The 19,846-nt window shown below is 40.2% G+C and overlaps 1 long non-coding RNA gene across 2 annotated transcripts in view; it reads right to left on the reverse strand.

Moving 5' to 3' along the window:
• The window catches only part of LOC309631555, a 176,840-nt gene that overhangs the window by 106,300 nt on the left and 50,694 nt on the right, over positions 1 to 19,846 (reverse strand). The window lies entirely within an intron of this gene.

Below are 19,846 nucleotides of genomic sequence, written 5' to 3' on the forward strand. Positions count from 1 at the left end.
TCCTTGCAGATGAACTTCTTTGGGGCTCTAAGTTTTTTAGGACTCCCCACCTGAGTGAGGAGAAGGATCTTAGAGAAGACTTTTGTATGTCATTCAGTGGAGGTTACTGGCTGACTTTCTTTTTTTCTAAATCCCTGTGAAATTTAGTCCTGATTTAGTAATGATCCCACCGTGCGTCACTTCAGATGGAGTATGATATTTGAAACAAAGCCCTCCAACACCTCACTAGAGTATCAGACAGAAAGCAAGAGAGAGAATCCAAACACAATAACCCAACTGACTCATGAAGTCCCCAAAAAAGTCTTTGCAGGAAGGAGCATAAAGGAAATGTCTCACACCTCGTCCAGTCCCCTAGGCAATGAGCGCTGAGTGTTTATATTGAGGAGTCATTGAGACAGGTGTGTCTACCTGGACACCTGGTGTGTCAGCAGCTAGTTGGGAATGCTTGCGTCACTCTTGGGTAAACCCTCCATGTTCAGAAGTGGCAGAGAAAGAGAGAGAAGAGGAAAAGGAGAAGCAAGGAGAGAACAAAAGCCCACAGCATCTATCTTTCCAGCCCCACTCGAGGAAGAGACAGTTTCTGTGAGCAAGAATGTTTGCAGCAGCCCCCAGAAGGCCCCAGTGCCCTAGTTACACAGTAATGCGTCAGGGTGGCCGAGAGTCTCTGTGGGGACTGGGCTGTCTCTTGTTTCACAGGCTGGCTGGCCAAACCTGGCCACCAGGGGCTGCTGGGAGCAGGTAGTCGCCGGGCACCTGCTGTCCTGGCCTTGCCTTGTTCTCTCTGTGTGCTGACACCCCTCCCAGGCTGCAGGATAGACAGTCGGTGGGAAGGCAGCAAGAAATCCCCCCAGGAGCGGGACTTGGTTTTCCAGCTAAACTGTCAATGTCGTGAGAACCTCGGTGGGAGTGTGGAGTGTAGCCCTTGGGAGGACAGCAAAGAAGGGGGAACACAATTGCCAAAGAGAAGCTTCTGTGCTTTGCCGTCTCTGCTTTCTTCCAATCAATAAGACCTCCTTTCCCCTTTCATTTGCTTTGTCCAAATTGAGGACAGATGCTGCTCTGAGGCGGTGCACCTGGAAACAAGAACTTTTCTTTTTTCTTCCTTTCTTCCCACGCCCCCAACAGTTTACAAGAAAGGTTAGCTCAAGTCTTTTAAAGGGTCATAGAAACCCAAAGTTGACTGTGAATCAGAGAAAACAAAAGACATTAAAAAGGAGGAAGGTTAAATAGAAAGAGAGAGAAAGATTTTTTTAAAGGGTCAGAAGACACAGGTTACTTACATTTCAGGTACCAGCTTTAGCCACATAGAAAATAAAGAATAGAGGAGGCACACTTTCCTCCACCTATGTCTCCTCTGTGCACTAAATCCCAAGCAGCTCTCCCATCAGAATCTTAAAATTTCCAAGGTGGAAGAGACCTCAGAGATCATCTCTTTGCATCTTTCATTTTCAGGATATAAAAAATGAGGCCAGCTAATTAAATCCCTTGTCCCGGGCTGGGCAGCTTTTCCATGATGCCTGCAGCTCAATGAGACACTCCTTGAGTTGCACTGACCCACACAGCTGAATGGCTCAGTGCAGCTGTAACAATGGGCTTGAATTTCTACAGAGACCACTTTCTGCATTTTGATACAGGCAAAGGGAAGAAGGGAGGGGATGGCCTTTTCACGACCAGCTCTTTTATTGAATAGAAGAACATCATGGGAATCTGCCTGCACTTTTTTAGTTGAACTGTATTACTTTACCCAATACCATATCCTGTGCCAACAGAGGTTCAAGAAGAAAAGAGGAGGCATCCCGTGGTTTGTAGACCCCTCTGTAGCACCACTTTCTCCACCATCTGACCTTGGGGAAGCTGCCTAACATTTCTGGCCTCAATTTCCTTATCTGTAAAATGAGGCCATTGGAATTCCTATTTGGGCAGCACTTCTTTAAACTGACGTTAATCCAGGATGGGGCATTATATTTGTTACATAAATACTACACATTTAGTCTTGGTGTTATCACTTTTATCAGTGTCATAGTGCCTGTTTTTATTTCCTGTGATCAAAAAATGCTTGTTGAATGAATGATTTTTTTTTTCTTCTTTTTGGCCTCACCATGCACGATCTTAGTTCCCCAACCAGGGATTGAACCCATGCCCCCTGAATTGGGAACGTGGAGTCTTAACCACAGGACTGCCAGCAAGTCCCAGGAATGAATGAATTTTTAAATTCCTAAGGCCAAGTCATTACAAATTGCACCCGATTGTTTGCTTTTAGTGACTTTGAATATAACTAGCATTCTGTTTTTAGTGTTTCCTCACAGGAAAATTTGGCTTAACAAAAATTCTTATAAAATGGGAGGCAGGTGGAGGTCAATTAAACCTCCACCCGCTCCTATCTCTCTGGGAGTAAAAGCCAAAGTCAGGACGATGACTTATAAGGCCCCACAGGACTTACAAGGACCCCCTGCCCAGACCTCATCGCCTGCTACTCTTCCCCTTCACTCACACTGCTTGAGTCACCCCAGCTTCTTGGGCACATCAAGCAGGCTTCCACCTCAGGGCCTTTGCACTTGCTATTCCCTCTGCTAGGAATTCTACTCCCTCATTTGCTCTTCTCCTTCACCTTCAAATGTCACCATGTAAGTAATGCTTCCCAAGAACATCAGATCAAAAATAGTTCCACCTTATCCCTGCCCCCAGCACTTTATTTTCAGCTGTGGAAATCTCCTCTCTATCTGATATAGTATATATTTAACTTAATTATTTTGTTGATTGTCTGTACCTCCCTCACCTCACTAGAAGACACAGAATTCTGTCCATTTTGTCACTGCCATTTCCCCAGCACCCAGATCAGTGTTTAGCAGACAGTAGGCACTCAGTACATATTTCTGGAATTAATGAATCTTGTCTCATTCAAATCCTTAGGGAATCAGGTTGTTATATAAATAAGTAATAGAGGCTCACATTTATTAAGCACTTCCTATGTGGTTCTAAGTATGTTACATGTGTTCATTTATCCCCTAAGACCTACGAATTAAGAGCCCTATGAATAGGGACTTCCCTGGTGGCACAGTGGTTAAGAATCTGCCTGCCAATGCAGGGGACACAGGTTCGATCCCTGGTCCGGGAAGATCCCACATGCCATGGAGCAACTAAGTCCGTGCACCACAACTACTGAGCCTGCGAGCCACAACTATTGAAGCCCACGTGCCTAGAGTCTGTGCTCCGTGACAAGCCACCTCAATGAGAAGCCCGCGCACCACAGCTAGAGAAAGCCCACACGCAGCAACGAAGACCCAACGCAGCCGAAAATAAATAAATAAATTAATTAATTAATTAAGTAATTAAAAAAAAGAGTCCTATGAATAAAGACCTGTTTTCCTTTCTTTGGCTGGTTCCTCTGCACACTGGTGGGTCCCAGGATCAGTCTCAGAGGCTCTTCTCTTCTGCAACTATACTCACTTCCTAGGGGATCTCATTCAGTCTTGTGGCTTCAAATGCCTTCTATATCTTGACTATTACTAAATGTATATCTCTCACCTGAGACCTCGCCCCTAAACTCCAGACTCATTTATATTGCCTATTCAATATTTCTCTTTGGATGTTTAATAAGGATTTCGATCTTAACATGTTTAAATTTGAACACTTAGATTGTATCTCCCCCTCACTAAATATCTTCCCTCTCTAAAAAGGGCAATTCCATTCTTGTGGTTTTTCACGCTAAAATGCAGGAGTCGTCCTTGATTCCTGTCTTTTCTCAGGCCCACATCTAGGGTTGTCAGATTTAGCAAATAAAAATACAAGATGCCCAGTGAATTTTGAATTTCAGATAAACAATACATAGTGTTTTAGCATAAGTATGGCTCAAGCGAGATTTGGGACACACTTAAACACTAAAACATTATTTGCTAGTTATCTGAGATTCAAATTTCATTGGGCATCCTGTATTTTATTAGGTACCCCTCCTCACAGCCAATCAATCAGAAAGCTCTCTGTATCTTCAAAATGTAACCCAGATCCAACCACTTTTCACCACTGCCATCTCTGCCACCTCTGTCCACCCTAGGATGATTGCAAGAGCTTCCCACCTGGTCTCTTTGCTCCTCCCTTTGTCCCTTTCCTTGCAGCAATTGGAGCAATCATTTTAAAAGCAATGTCAAGTCATGTCACTCACCCGCTCAAACCCTCCAGTTGCCTCCCATCTGGTTGAGTTAAAATTTAAAACCCTTCTTTCCACAGCTTAAACAGCCATTGTGCTTTGCCCCACTTCTCTCTTCCCCTCTCATCTCATTTCTTACTTCCTCTCTTGCTTCACTCTGCTTCAGCTACACAGGCCTCCTTTCCGCTTTTTGAATACAAGCACTCCCTACCTCAGAGCCTTTGCAGCAACTTTGCTGTTCCCTGTGCCCGAAACCCTCTGCCCCAGAAGTCTTCAGAACAAAGACCTTCGGAATGAAGGTTCTTGCCTTCATTTCACTCAAGTCTTTACTCAAATGTCAGCCTCTGACCACGCTCTTTAAAATAGCACCCTCCCAGCCATTCTTTTTCCTATTTTTAAAAAACTTTTATTATTAGCACATATCACCCCAGCATATATTTATTTGTCTCGTATCCCAGAATATAACTGTTTTGAGAAAAGGAATTCTGTCTGTTTTATTCACTGTTGTAACCCTGTGACAAATTAGTGCTGGCAAGTAGAAGATCCTCAATAAATCTCTGTTGAATGAATGAACCCTCATTTATAGGTGGAGAAACCGAGCCAAGGAGAGGCTAATTATTTTTCCTGAAGTCAAGAAATATTCAAGATGCTCTACTTTTGTCACAGCATTTTCAGTGTGAGACCTTGTTTGTTCTTTTCAGGAACTCTGTGAGTTCAGAATGGACAGTCTTTAACCCCATATCACAGATGAGGAAACTGAGGCCCAGAGTTCTGTGATCATCATCCTAGAAGTAAATCCCAGGTTGTCTCACAGGTCTCAATCCCGCTTGTGAACTTTTTTCACTTTCTTCAATCTCCAAACATGTTTTAGGTCTTGTGTTTTAAAATTCTATTTTCAAACCATCTCCTTCACATGTCAAAGATGGAGTTGTGGGGTCTCATAAATCCTTGCCACCAGAGGAGTCAAGGAAATGTATGTCCTTTTTTCCTCAAATAACCTGAAATTCTTTCTCCCTATTCTGGGATTCCTTAAGCCTCAGATAATGAATAGATATTACCGGTGGGGACCTCCTTGGTAATACTGGCATTTGCATCGTGAAAGCAAAACCACTCTTAGAAATGACATTTTAAGATTCCTTCTAAGTTAGTAAATTCATGGACTATTTGTTGTTAATTTACACATTCTATTAAACATTTACTGTGTCTACCAAGTAAGGTGAGCAACCACCACAGTTTACTGAGTCTTGAGGGACCTCCCGGGATGCAAGACTTCCAGGGCTGAAATCCAAGAAAGTTTAAGGCAAACCAGGAAGAGTTCATTATCCTAATAAACTGGGGGGTTTCTGTTATTTGTTTGTCTGTTTGTTTGTCTTAATGCTACTATGGTGGGCTGAAGGATGGCCCTCCAAGGGTCACCATGTGGCACTTTCTTATTGGTAAACATATATGTACTATATGACCAAGTGTATTAGTTTTCTGTTGCTTCAGTAACAAACTATCACAAACGTAGTAGTGCAAAAACAATATAAATTTATTATTATATAGTTCTGTAAGACGGAAGTCAAATACGAATCTCACTGAACCGAAATCAATGTGTCAGCCAAGTTGCATTCCTTTCTGGAGGCTCCAGGGCAGAATCTGTTTTCTCTATTTTTCCAGGCCGCCTACGTTCCTTGGCTCATGGCCCCCTTCCTCCATCCTCAAAGCCAGGAGCATCACATCTCTCTGACTCTTTTTTCTCATCATATCTCCCACTCACCACATCCAGACAAGGTTCTCCACTTTTGAGGACTCATGTGATTAGATTGGGCACACTAGATAATCCAGGGTAATCTCCCTATTTTAAGGTCAGCTGATTAGCTACTTTCTATCTGCAAACTTAATTCCCCTTGGCCATATAATATAACATATTATAGGTTTTGTAGACTAGGATGTGTTCATCTTTGGCGGATCAATATTACTTCCATACCCAGCAATTGTACTCCTAAGTATTTGCCCAAGTAAAATGAAAAATGATGTTCAGATATAGGTGAATGTTTATAGCATATTTATTTGTAATTGCCTCAAACTGGAAACAACCCCAATGTCTTTCCATTGGCGAGTGGATAAACAAACTGTACATCTATACCAGGGAATACTACTCGGCACTAAAAAGGAATGAACTATTGATACACACAACAATGTAGCTGAATCTCAAATACATATATGAAAGAAGCCAGACTCAAAAAGCTAGGTATTGTATGATTCTATTTATATGATATTCTGGAAAAGATAAGACTGTATAGACATAAATCAGTGGTTTACCAATGGATAGAGAAGAGGGGAGGGGTTGACTACAAAGAGACATGAGCAAACATTTGACAGTGATGGAAATATCCTATATCTTGATAGTGGCTATAGGTTTACAAGTATATGTTATAAAAAATTCATAAACAGAAACCTAAATTAAATAGAGTCAGGAGACCAGAAGGGGGAGCTCTCATGCCCTATGAAGATAGCAGAGCCACCGGAAAAAGAAAAGCTTCCTCTTCTTTCCTGGCAAGAGCTCAGCCAATGAGAGACCGTCACAATTCAGCCAATGAAAAGCCATGGGCTCTTTGTTTACTCTAGCCCCTCCCAACTTCCTTTTCCCCTTTATAATAGAGTTCTCCTCTCCATTTTTGCTGTGAACTTGCACATGGCTCACCATGGTTGCAGACCCCAAATTGCAATTTTTTGTGGATCCCAAATAAACCCATTTTTTTTGTTGGAGAAATAACTGGCAGTCTATTTATTTTTAGGTCAACAATGTATTTGTCAAAACTTATAGAGCTGAATAGTAAAAAGAGTGAATTTTACTGTATGTAAATTAGACCTCAATAAGCTTGAATTTTAAAATGGGGCATTTGGGGGAGGGGGAGAAACTCTGGTTGAAAGGTGTTATTTTTTAAAATTGGTTTCTGTCTTACACTGATGGTGGTGTCTGTTGTCCTGGAGAGGGACACGCCAGTCTGTTTCCTTACTTATGTAGTAGGAGGTAGCTGTGATCAGGGCAGCATTATGACTTCGTGGGCCCCTTTCTCCATGCAAAAAATGTTGAAGATGATATTTTATGACTGTGTTGATATAACTTTTTAAAAAGTTATTTTAAAAGAAAGTATAATAAATCTTTTTTTGTGGGCCTTTAAGTGTCATGAGACCCAGGCACTGTGACTAAAGGAAAAGTCGGCCATGGATGTGACCAAAGCCTGCCAAAAAGGCAAATCAGGCTAGTAATTTCCTACAAGTGAATGACCAGGAGTAGAAAGTATGCATTCAGTTCCTAGTGCTATCACTGATTTTCCAATAGTTTCAAAAAACCCAGTTAACCTCTCCGGGTCTCAGTTCTCCAGTGTGTGAAAAAAGAATAACAAATTCAGCCTTCACTTAAAACCTGCTCCTAGTGTCTTAGATGTTAAAAATTCATTCAACAAAAATTTGCTCTGTACCAAGCACTGTGTGGTGGATGGGGAATCTGGGATAAATCCTACATAGTTCCTAACCTTAGTTTGCTGCTGCATTCCCTTGAAGGAACGTTCATCATTAAAAATGCACAAAATAGAGGATTCTTGAAAAGGCACTTGTTTTTACTTTGTCTGCTTTTTTTCATTGTTCATTCAAATATTGATTATTCTGCATATATATCCAGGCGTAGAGCCACAAGGGTTTAATTATAAAAATAAATTCTGGAGAAATCATGCATTTCCAGTGGGAGATTTCCATCAACAATTCAAGTGAAAAAAAAAAAACAATTCAAGTATTCAAGTGAGATTTCCTACAATGTATGTGTCTATAAACTGTTTATGAATGTCTTCATAAGTCAGTGCATTTCACTGTTAAATTTTCTTTGACTCTACTCTTTAAGAACTGAGTTGATGATGGTGGTAGTGGGCATATATAACGTGGCATGATTAAAGGAAAGACCCTTTATCAAGAAACATCTCCCCTGCTAGCCCTCCCCTGATGACCCACTGCTAACTATTCTTTCCTTTGCTTAAATGTCTTTCCCCCATGAGATCTCTCTAAATTTTCAAATACTTCCTCTACCTATTAAGTCAAATGGTTTTCCACTCTACTCCACTCCCATTACAATTGTACCTTAGTCTTGAGAGAGATTCCTTGTCAGTCAGTCAATAGATATTTATCCTGTAGCTCCTATGCTGAAAGCCTAGGTTGAGAGGAAACATGTCTGTCAATTTCAATTAAAACTCTGTTGTCTTAATGTCATCAACAACAAACTACCTCAGATGTCATCCATTATGTGTTGCTCTGTTTTTAGAAATGAGCTGTGTATGCACTTCTTTCCCCATTTCTTTTCTGATTTTGTTCTAGCAACTACAGATTCAGAAGTACCCTGAGTAGCACAGCGCATTTTCCCAAATAGGCAAGAGCTTGAATAATACTCATAGTCGACTTTCTCATTATCTTAGTTTTCTATTTAATTATGTTTCTTAAATAGAAAATTATGTTTCCCTTGATAACTGATCCCTTTTGAGGTAATAAATGTACTACATCAATCACTCAGTCACTCATTTTAAAATTAGTCTTTTTTCTGCTCACTAGTTCCTCCTTCCTGGACTCCTAGAGGTGAAACAGAATGTGCTGGTGCCACATCTGAAGGTTTTATTATATATTCATTACACTGGGAGGAGAGGTTGAAACTTTTACTGACAAATATTAAAAAGAATATTTCTCATCAAAAGAGTTTTATAGGGGCTTCCCTGGTGGCACAGTGGTTGAGAATCTGCCTGTCAATGCAGGGAACACGGGTTCGAGCCCTGGTCTGGGAAGATCCCACATGCCGCGGAGCAACTAGGCCTGTGAGCCACAACTACTGAGCCTGCGCGTCTGGAGCCTGTGCTCCGCAACAAGAGAGGCCACGACAGTGAGAGGCCCGCGCACCGCGATGAAGAGTGGCCCCCGCTCGCCGCAACTACAGAAAGCCCTCGCACAGAAACGGAGACCCAACACAGCCAAAAATAAATAAAATTAATTAACTAATTAACTTTAAAAAAAAAGAGTTTTATAACCTCAACAACTACAAGAGTTGAAAAACATTTCGCTTTCTCCGTAATATAACAACTCTGTTTCTCTATGGTCTTTCTGATCTCCAGTCACGTACATAGGTTTTACTTCTGTAACCTGAGTTTCCCAGGGTGCACAGGTCCAGGCGGACAATTAAGACGGTGTGACTTACTGTTACAGTAGCAACAATCACATCCCTGGTTTGAGCTTGTCTCCTTCCCCTCCCCAGCAGAATCACTCCCTAAATCTATCTGGTCTCTGAGAAGGGTCCGGGGGGAGGAGGTCATCCAGTTCACGGGCATCTCACCAGTGAAGATTTCCTTTCTAGGGCTGGTGGCAGCCATATTTGTTCTCCCGGTCTGATAACTATGAAGGGGAGCAGATAATGGTACAATCGGCTGCCCTCAAGGGGCTCACTGTCTGTTGACTAAGACCAACATCTAGAGAAATAAGTACAGTCCATGTGCTAAAGGCTATACCACATCCATCTGGAACAAAGCAATGATGGGTGGGAGTTTCGGGGAGGAAGGACATAGTGGTCTGTGGGACTCTGGAAGATTGAACTGAGGGGCCAGCTCATTGAATGGACTTCATCAAAAGGACAAATGGGAAAGGCCACCCTAGACAGTAGTTCTCAATCCTAGATGAACCATTAAAATCTTCTGGAGAGTTTAAAAAAAAACAAAAACCAATGGAGGCAGGACATCCCAAGTTTCTGATTTAATTGGCCTGAGTTGAGGCCCAGACAAAGACATTTAAAAATGTTCCCCAGGGAAGCTTAGAATGTGGTGCTGGATTAGAATTGAAGATATTAGTATGAGTTTATGTTTATTTTAATATATATACAGGTAGACACATGAATAAATAAATGTAAATATGTATGTATTCCTGGGGTAGTATGCATATGTTTCCTAGTTCTGTCCACTGAGAGGGCTTAGAGACAATGATAACCCAGCAATAAATGAACACACTTAACACCAGATCTTAGTTTCTAGACACCAATCTCCAATAAAAGGAAACAGGGCTCCCTGCAGAAATGACATATTCTCAGGCCTGAAGCAGGGAAAATATAAGGCGACCCTGGAACACCTTTGTAGAAAATAAGGAAGTGTTATTTAAAAGAAAGATGAGGATGGGAGTAAGGGGAGCATGTCACAAGGATATATAGGGGCCAGCCTGAAACAGCTCCCAATGGCCAAAGCTGGAATAATTTGAGCAACAAAATAAATAAGGGTAGTACTGGGTTATAACCCAAAGCATAAAATAAATATCCAAGAGTTCACACTGATAAATAACAATTAAATAATTAAATAAATGGGACGGGGGTAGAAACTTCCTTACAGAAAAATTTCAAATTAATAAATGTAGAAGAAATGAAATAGAAAATCACCTTTAGAACACCACAGTAATAATTGCTGTAAGCAATATCCCTAGATAAATGTTTAAATCATCAGACAAAACTTAAGTAAAAAAAGGGATGTTTGCATAGCCCCAAAGTATTTCCTTCAAAATATTTATTTAACTTATGTTCACATTTTTAAAAATATGCTTCTCCCTCCAAAGGGTGAGGCTTAATTCCCTTCCTTTTGAGTGTAGGCTGGACTTAGTGACTCACTAACTAATATGTATTGCAAAAAAAATTAATGAACGGAAATCTCAATTAAATAGAGTGGGGAGACCAGCAGGAAGAAAAAAGACGACTCTTCTTTCCTGGCAAGGACTGGGCCAGTGAAAAGCCATGGACTCTGTTTACTATCCCAACTTCCTTTTCCTCCCCATAAAAGCATTCTCCTTCCCTTGCCAGGCAGGGACTTGCAAGTGGTTGCAGACCCCGATTGCAATGCTCTGCTGATCCCGAATAAACCTTTGTTTGCTGGAGAAATATCTGGCAGACTATTTGTTTCAGCTCAGCAATATGGACCAAGAAAAACAGTAACTTTTCAGTAGAAAAACCTGTCAGACACCACCTGATCAAGTGATCAAGGTTAACATCACCAAAAATAAGTCCTGTTGCTATCACGTGTCCCCTGACATGAAGCAACAGAAGGGCACTTAGCCTCTATGGTTTTCTCCCCCAAAACCCATAACCCCAGTTCAATCATGAGAAAACATCAGACAACCTGAGGGACATTCTACCAAATACCTGACTAGTGTGAAGATCCTGAAAAACAAAGAAAGATGGAGATTTTCACAGATCAGAGGAGACTAAAGAGACATGTCAAGTAAATACAATATGATTTCCTAGTTTTGCCCTTTGAACAGACAGAAGACACTAGTGGAAAAACTGATGAAATTCAAATGAAGTCTTGTAGTTTACTTACTGATGTGCCAATGTCAATTTCTCAGTTTTGGTAAATGTACCTGGTAATGTAAGATGTTAACATTAAGGGAAGCTGTGAAGGGTATATAGGAACTTTATATACGATCTTTATAACTTCTGTAAATCTACAACCATTTAAAAATTTAAAAATATGAAATATAAATAAATAGAAATTGTTTAAATGTGCTCCAGGTGGTGCTAATGGACGGCCAGGGTTGAGAAGCCCTACTCTAGGTAAAGGCAGACGTTTGAGCTGAGTCACAAAGGGGTAATATATCCTGAGCCATTTAAGGGATATGATGAGAAGTTTGTTATCGTAGCATTTTTCTCCAGTGTACATAATAAGGTAGAAAATGAAGAAAGATGGGCAGTTGGTCAGATTATAAACAGTCTTCTTACCATGCAGGATAAGTTCTCTGCAGGCTTTGGGAAGCCGTTATAATTTTTCAAGCAGAATGAAGTCAGAACTCATATTTGGTGTTAGTTTTTAAAGAACTCTACTGTTACCTAAATGTTTTATAACAATAGCAATCATTTTAAAACATCTTGCAAGTTTATTTTTTGAAGGGTGTGGATTTATGTGTGGATGCCATAAGAAAAATATTTTTAAAAATGTCAATGTGCTTTCCTTGGTGCGTTTCTTTCTGCATTATGCCACCTTCTCCCTAGTTGGGCATCCCTGGCAGGGACTAGCAAGTGTTAGGATTACAATAGCAGAAATGCAATGGGAGAGTAAGAGTTAAAGCTAAGCTTCCAACACACAAAGTAGGATTTTGCAAGAAGCAACTCGCAAGCTAGGCTGAGTCAAGCTGATCAGATAGACCACAGAGTTTGTGGTAAGGTAACTCCAGATCAGAAAGGAAGAAGCAAGGCAAGCTCAGCCCTCTAGCTCCAGGAGTGACCCCTCCGCAGTTTAAAATTTTTCCAGAAGCAGCTCTTTATTAGAAATGGGATCTTTCTCTGAGTCTTCAGGACAATGTTCCTGTGGAGAGAAACAGGCAGGATTGTCCAGTCAGCGACTCCATGTGCCCAGTTGCCCCGGAATGGGCTCACTGGCGCCGGTAAACTCAGCTTCTCAAAGGAATGAGGGCTCCCTTCCCTCTGGCAGCTTGAATCATGTTTCTTAAAGGGTTGCCTGGAGCTTGCAGTTGGTGATGTCAGACAACCCTTTGCACAGCTGGTGTATCACTGAGAGTCCTTGGTGCCTGTGTTCTGAGAGCTTATCACCTACATACAAGATGTTCTCCTATTTGCACCATAAGAAAATAGACTAGAAGGGGACAGAGACTCTCCCCTAAAAACAAGCTCACAGCTGCATTGCTCTAACTCTGTCTAATTGTTAAAAATATCCATCAATGGAAAACTAGTTAACTAAATTTTGGGACAAATATGAACCAGAATACTATGCAATCATTACAAATCATTATGGGGACATATAATTTTGAGTTGGAAAGAGGTTTATGAATATCTTGAATGAAAGGAAATAAGCTAAATTCAGCTTGAGTATGCTGCAGTTCATGAAAATAGTATTATATAAATTTGTGCATGAAGGTGTGTGCCTCTGTATAGGCACAGAGACCTATATGGAAGAATATTCATTAATTTAACATCTTTCATCTCTGAGAGATGGTGTTTTGATTCACTTTAACTTTTCTCTTTGGGCCTTCTGTGTTGCTTTGTTTTTTTACTTTAATTTTACATTTTATTTTTTATAATCAGAAAAATAAACTATTTTCATTTTGAAATAAAGTTATTTGTTACACCTCAGAAAGCTCATGGTACTCTGAACATTCCTCACGTTGCTAATTATAATTTTAAATAACTATTAACACTTTTAAAAATTAAATTAATAATTAAATTCAAAATAAATAATTAAAAATAATATTTTTATATGGCTGTACTATAGTTTAGATAAGATTTCTCTTTTCAAATTTGATGAATTAATGCATAAATATCTTGATATATAAATCCTTGAGTTTCTGACCAGTTCATTAGAATATAGAGGAAAATTTACTGAAGTAAAGTAAATTTTGACAATTATGGCCAAATTACTCTACCCAATAATTACAAGGTCTTTATCAGTTATATTTGTATACTATCTTTAAAAAAAATTAGTTGCCATATGATAATTTTTTTAAAATCTTGTTTTCATTTAGATTTGTTTAGTTACCAGGGAGGCTGGGCATTTTAATACATTATTTGCTATTTTCATAAGAATTAAATTTTTGAATTGCCTTTTCATGTCCTGTGTTCATTTTATTTAAATTTTAATTTCTTGTTAACTTCCATGAAATCTTTCTATCATAAGGCCATGAGCTCACTGCTATAATAATTGTATAAATATTTATTCAATTTTATATTTTTATTTTGTTTGTAGTGGTTTGTAAAATATATATACAGAAGTAATATGTGTTTTATGGTCAAATTTATTATGAATATTTGTTTTGTAATATTTTTCTATTGATTTTTATGCCTGAAAGGTTCTTTTCCATCTCAAACTCAGATAATGTTTCTTATTCTTAGTTATTTTATAGCTAAATCATATACATCTAATTCTTTAGTTCATCTGGATTTTGTTTTGATGTATGATATGAGATGTGGGTCTAACTGTTTTTTCCCCAAATGGTTAACCAACTATTGAGATCCTAAACTATTACAATCTAAGGTCAGCTTAGACCTTAGGGTCTGTTACCTAATGGGTGGACCAGTTAGAGGGTGCTTTCTTCCAGAATTATTTGAAGTAGTTTGTAGTTCATTGTTTGCTAGAAGCAGTGTATAGAAATGAAAACCACTGGCAACTCTACTCCCCTGAACTTTCCTGGATCTGCACCTGTATTACCTTCCTGCTCCTGGCTTCGGTGAGCCACTGATAAAGTGTGTCCTCCTCCAGGTGCATGCATTATGTTAAACTGCAGCCCTTGAACAGAAGTGGAGAGAGGAGGCTGGTCTGGAGTGAGACGGCCCTGGCTGCCTCATAGAGTGGTCCGTGTGATAGAGAGGTAACCGATGGTTGCTCATCTATAAAGGCCCCACATCTCTGGAGCTTAGGGATGCAGGGAAACCTCTTACCATCCTGATGAGGAGCCACTTAGACACTTAGGTTAAGAAAACTTCTCTTGGAATGTGACAGAGAGAACTAATGTGTCTAATCTGCAGGGCAGTTGCAATTTGCCACTGGTTTCTTAAATTATTTTAGAAAGCATGTTGGAAATGCCCAGCATCCTTCTTAACCCAAAAGTCCAGTAATTATTTTCATACTTATTATTTACTTCATTTGAACCAGCCCTTTAGAGGAGACTTCATATTTGCTGACCCACTGATTATGTAATAAATTTGTAATGTATGTAAAATATGTGAAGCATCTTACAGTGCTTTGCTTCACTATTCATAAGCTTGGGGCTTTTTTATCCCGGTATATTTGCTGAAAAGATAAGTATATTTTAATTCTTGCAGCCATTGTAACTTAAGGCTAATTATAGCAAAGGGAAAAAAGAGAAGGTTTCCAAATCAAACCTTTATCCCCCATAGCCCTCTCTTATCCCCCCAAAAAACTCTTCACCATAAACTTTCCTAAAACTTTACTTTTTGTGAAAAAATCTGTGCTCTGCTTTAATGCAGGTCTAATTTGTTGTGTGTCTTCAATAACTGTATCCCATTCCAGAATATGTAGCCAAAAATAACCCACTGGCAGTGGCGGCAGCTTCATCGTCTCCTCAGGATCTCCTGTACTTTATGGCTATTTGCTTTCTGAAAATGGTACAATCTCTCCTTAGTGAATTAGTCTTTTAACAGAATTTCTTCTGCACTATTTAGCAAAATAACTCCACTCAGCTCTACCCCATCCTCTATAAGTAATTAGAGATAAGTATGTCTTAATGCATTTCTGAATATTCTGCTCTAATACGCGCTTCAATCACAAATAAGCCCTGAAGCTACGTGCCTCTGGCACTGTTGAGTCTGGGTTTGCACACGTAATCGTGCAGCACTTGATTTGCCTGACCGTGCTGTGACTCAAATTTGCCTTCCAAAGGGGCAGAAAATAAAATAGCTAACAGGCTATCCTGACATCTCAGATCAATGGTGTATTTCCTTCTCCCTTCCACCAAATGTTAAGAAACTTAGCTGAGTTAGAAAAGTCGCTTCCACTACTCCCTCTGTCAGTATGTTCTATCCTCCACGACTCCTAATTAGGGTTCAGCTTGATTTTTTTCCTACTCTGGCTCAAGGTGCATCTCTGTGGCTCCATCCACCCCCACTTGCACATGTATCACTCCCTCTGTTCCCGAGTCTGGCTGTTCATCCAACCATTATAGTTTAGTTCATCCAAGATGAGTCCAAGCACTGCTAGAAAGGCCAGAGATGAGGCTAATGGGCATACATGATTTCCAGACCACTAGGCACGTTGGAGCTCAGTGAGTCATTTTTAAAAAGTAGATATTATGTTTATTTTCCATTCTTTAGGAAAGAAAGAAAACTCAAAGTGCTTCTGAAACAAAAAGTAGACCCCAATGTTGGCATTAAAAACAGAATCCATAAAATGCTGTAGAACTAGACTTGCATAATTTTCATTTTCTTAATCCAAGGGGAGTTTTGCATTAGATCCTGTTGCTCTGGTTGTGACGATTTTTCAGATTCCATTTAGGATCATGGACATCTTCCCATGAAAGGCTTGGAGCAGTCCTGCTCAAAATATGGTCCACAAATTGGGGCTTGTCCACGACAAGACACGTACAGAAATCAGGGGCGATGCCCATTGTTGGCAAGGCTGTAGGACTCTCAAACATTGCTGGCCGGAGGGCAAAACTGTCTGGCCACTTTGGAAACAGTTCGACGGTTTCTTATAAAGTTAAGACACTTGGTACCCTTACCATACCACCTGGCAGTCCTACTCTGAGGTAGTTACTCAAGAGAAATATCATTTATGTCCACACAAAGACTTGTATGTAGCAGCATTATTTACAATGGCCAGAAACTGGAGACAACCCAAATTTCTATCTGCCAGTAAGTGCATAAATAAACTGTGATATATCCATATTATGCACTATTATACAGCAAGAAAAAAGGAATGAAGTAATATATACAACCACATGGATGAATTTCAAAAATATTATTTTAGGTGAAAGATGCCAAAAACAAAAGACTACATACAGTATGATTCCACTTATGTGAAGTTCTACTAAAGGTAAAACTATACTGACAGCAGATTAGTGGTTGTCTGGGGCTGGGGATCAGGGTAGAGGGAATCTACTGAAAAGGGACAAGAGAGAACTTTTTAGAATGATGGAATTGTTCTATCTGATTTTAGTGGAAGTTAAATGACTGTATACAATCATCCAAATTCACCAAATACACACTTAAAGTGAGTGAATTGTATTGTAGTTGTTTGAAAGGGAAGAAAAATTTCACTGGGTCCTAAAAGGGGAACAATTTTGGGCCACAACCAATAAGCCTGAGGTAGAGGTATCTTTGATTTTGTGTTAATCTCAATGAGTTCTGAGAGTCCTCTGTAACCCAGGTGCAGGCACACAAGACTAACATCCACATTTCAGTCTTGCTACATCGTATCAGCTGCTGAGTCGGGAGCATCACTAGACCTAGGGTCAAATCCCTGCAATAACGTGCTGTGCATACCTTCAGATCCAGCCTTGAACGCGTGGGCCACTTACTCTGAAAACAAAATGTCATTCTTACTGTAACATTTATTTTGTGTTTTCCTTTTTACAAGCACCTCAAAGAATAGCATCAACAGCTTAATGTTTACATCAATGAATCAAGGCTGTTTCCATAGCAACACCTCTAATTCTCTGGAACTGCAATTTTATGTCAATTTACTATTAATGGAAGACAAAACAAAAGAAAGCAGACAGAACAGAGAAACCTTAACACCTAACACTGACAAGCAGAACAAGGAGGAAGGGAAGTAAACATGTCATTTGCAAGGTTTTTAATACTTAGTGGGCTATGATGTTATTCAGTAGTTAACCGTTTCATGCTTAGATTCAGATAATGATTTCAAAGGACTATAAAGTCTTTGAGTTAAAATGGCCTTGAGGGCTTCCCTGGTGGCACAGTGGTTAAGAATCCGCCTGCCAATGCAGGGGACACAGGCCCTGGTCCAGGAAGCCCTGGTCCAGGAAGATTCCACATGCCACGGAGCAGCAAAGCCCGTGCTCCACAACTACTGAGTCTGCGCTCTAGAGCCTGTGAGCCACAACTACTGAAGCCCACACGCCTAGAGCGCGTGCTCCGCAACAAGAGAAGCCACCTCAATGAGAAGCCTGCGCACCGCAACAAAGAGTAGCCCCCGCTCGCCGCAACTAGAGAAAGCCCGCGCGCAGCAACAAAGACCCAATGCAGCCAAAAATAAATAAATTAAATATAAATAAATTAATAAATAAAATAAAATGGCCTTAAAAGCCAGCTGGCACCTTTTATTTTAAAGTCTAGGAAACTCGTTCCCAGAAAAGGTAAGGGATTTAATTAAGGTCACTGGGCTGGTAAGGTGCAGAGCCAAGACCAGAGCACGGGCTACAGACTTGAAGCTTGGGGCTCTTTTTATGCACCACATGATACTGTCTCTGTTAGAATGTGATTTCTTTTGTGTTATGATTCCTACTCATCTTGTGTGAAAATTATAGGATTTAACCTAAGCTGTGTTAAGTAGTTCAAAATGGAGTCACAGCGTCCAGTGTGAACTTCCGTGGTAGTTGTTTTGAAACGTCTGGTATAGGACTGAGTGTCTTAGAATGATAAACTAGGAGTGTTTGGTACTGATGAACATAGGGGCAGGGCAGGAGTAAAGATGCAGATGTAAAGAACAGACTTGAAAACACAGGAGAGAAGGGGAAGCTGGGATGAAGTGAGAGAGTAGCATTGACATGTATACACTACCAAACGTAAAATAGATAGCTAGTGGGAAGCAGCTGCATAGCACAGGGAGATCAGCTCGGTGCTTTGGGACAACCTAGAGGGGTGGGATAGGGAGGGTGGGAGGGAGGCTCAAGAGGGAGGGGATATGGGGATATATGTATACATATAGCTGATTCACTTTGTTGTACAGCAGAAAGTAACACAACATTGTAAAGCAATTATACTCCAATAAAGATATTTTTAAAAAAGACACATGCACCCCAATGTTCATTGCAGCACTGTTTACAATAGCCAGGACATGGAAGCAACCTAAATGTCCATCAGCAGAGGAATAGATAAAGAAGATGTGGTACATATATACAACGGATATTACTCAGCCATAAAAAGGAATGAAATTGGGTCATTTGTAGAGACGTGAATGGACCTAGAGACTGCCATACAGAGTGAAGTAAGTCAGAAAGAGAAAAACAAATGTCATATATTAACGCATATATGTGGAATTTAGAAAAATGTTATAGATGATCTTATCTGCAAAGCAGAATAGAGACACAGACATAGAGAGCAAAACGTATGGATACCAAGGAGGAAAGGAGGGTGGGATGCATTGGGAGATTGGGATTGACATATATACACTATTGATACTATGTATAACATAGATAACTAGTGAGAACCTACTGTATAGCACAAGGAACTCTACTGAATGCTCTGTGGTGACCTAAATGGGAAGGAAATCCAAAAAAGAGTGGATATATGCGTACGTATAGCTGATTCACTTTGCTGTACAGCAGAAACTAACGCAACATTGTTAAGCAGCTATACTCCAATAAAAATTAATTTAAAAAATAAAAAACAAGGGACTTCCCTGGTGGCACAGTGGATAGGACTCCGCGCTCCCAATGCAGGGGGCCCGGGTTTGATACCTGGTCAGGGAACTAGATCCCACATGCATGCCGCAACTGGGGGTTTGCATGTCACAACTGAGGAGCCCGCGAGCCGTAAATGAGACCTGGTTCAACCAAATAAATAAATATTTAAAAAAAATAAATAAATAATGAAAAATAAAAGTAAAAAAAAAAAAATCAGATGCCATGTAGCAAGTATGTATTAGTCAGGATTCAATTACAGGAAGCAGAGACCACCACAGGGATTTAATGCAGAACAGGATTTAATAGTAGGAATTAGGTGCTCAGGAAATTGGTGGAAGGACTGTTGGACTGGGCTGTAGTCTAGGTCTCCAAGCATGATACTCAGAACACTACAGAACTGACCCACCAGGGAAGCTTTCACACCTGTCCCAACTAGGGAGGTGGAAAATCAAGACGCTGCCATTGGAAATATTGAGTCCAAGAAAATGTCAGTGCACATAAAATCCAGGATCAAGTACCTGGTATCCAGAAGTCACTGGCACTCTCACCATCCACAAATCTGGGGATTAGACACTGGACCACTTCTCAGGGGTGAAAACACTA

This window comes from Balaenoptera borealis (assembly GCF_965194805.1).
Source record: "Balaenoptera borealis genome assembly, chromosome: 7".
Classification (NCBI taxonomy): Eukaryota; Metazoa; Chordata; class Mammalia; order Artiodactyla; family Balaenopteridae; genus Balaenoptera; species Balaenoptera borealis.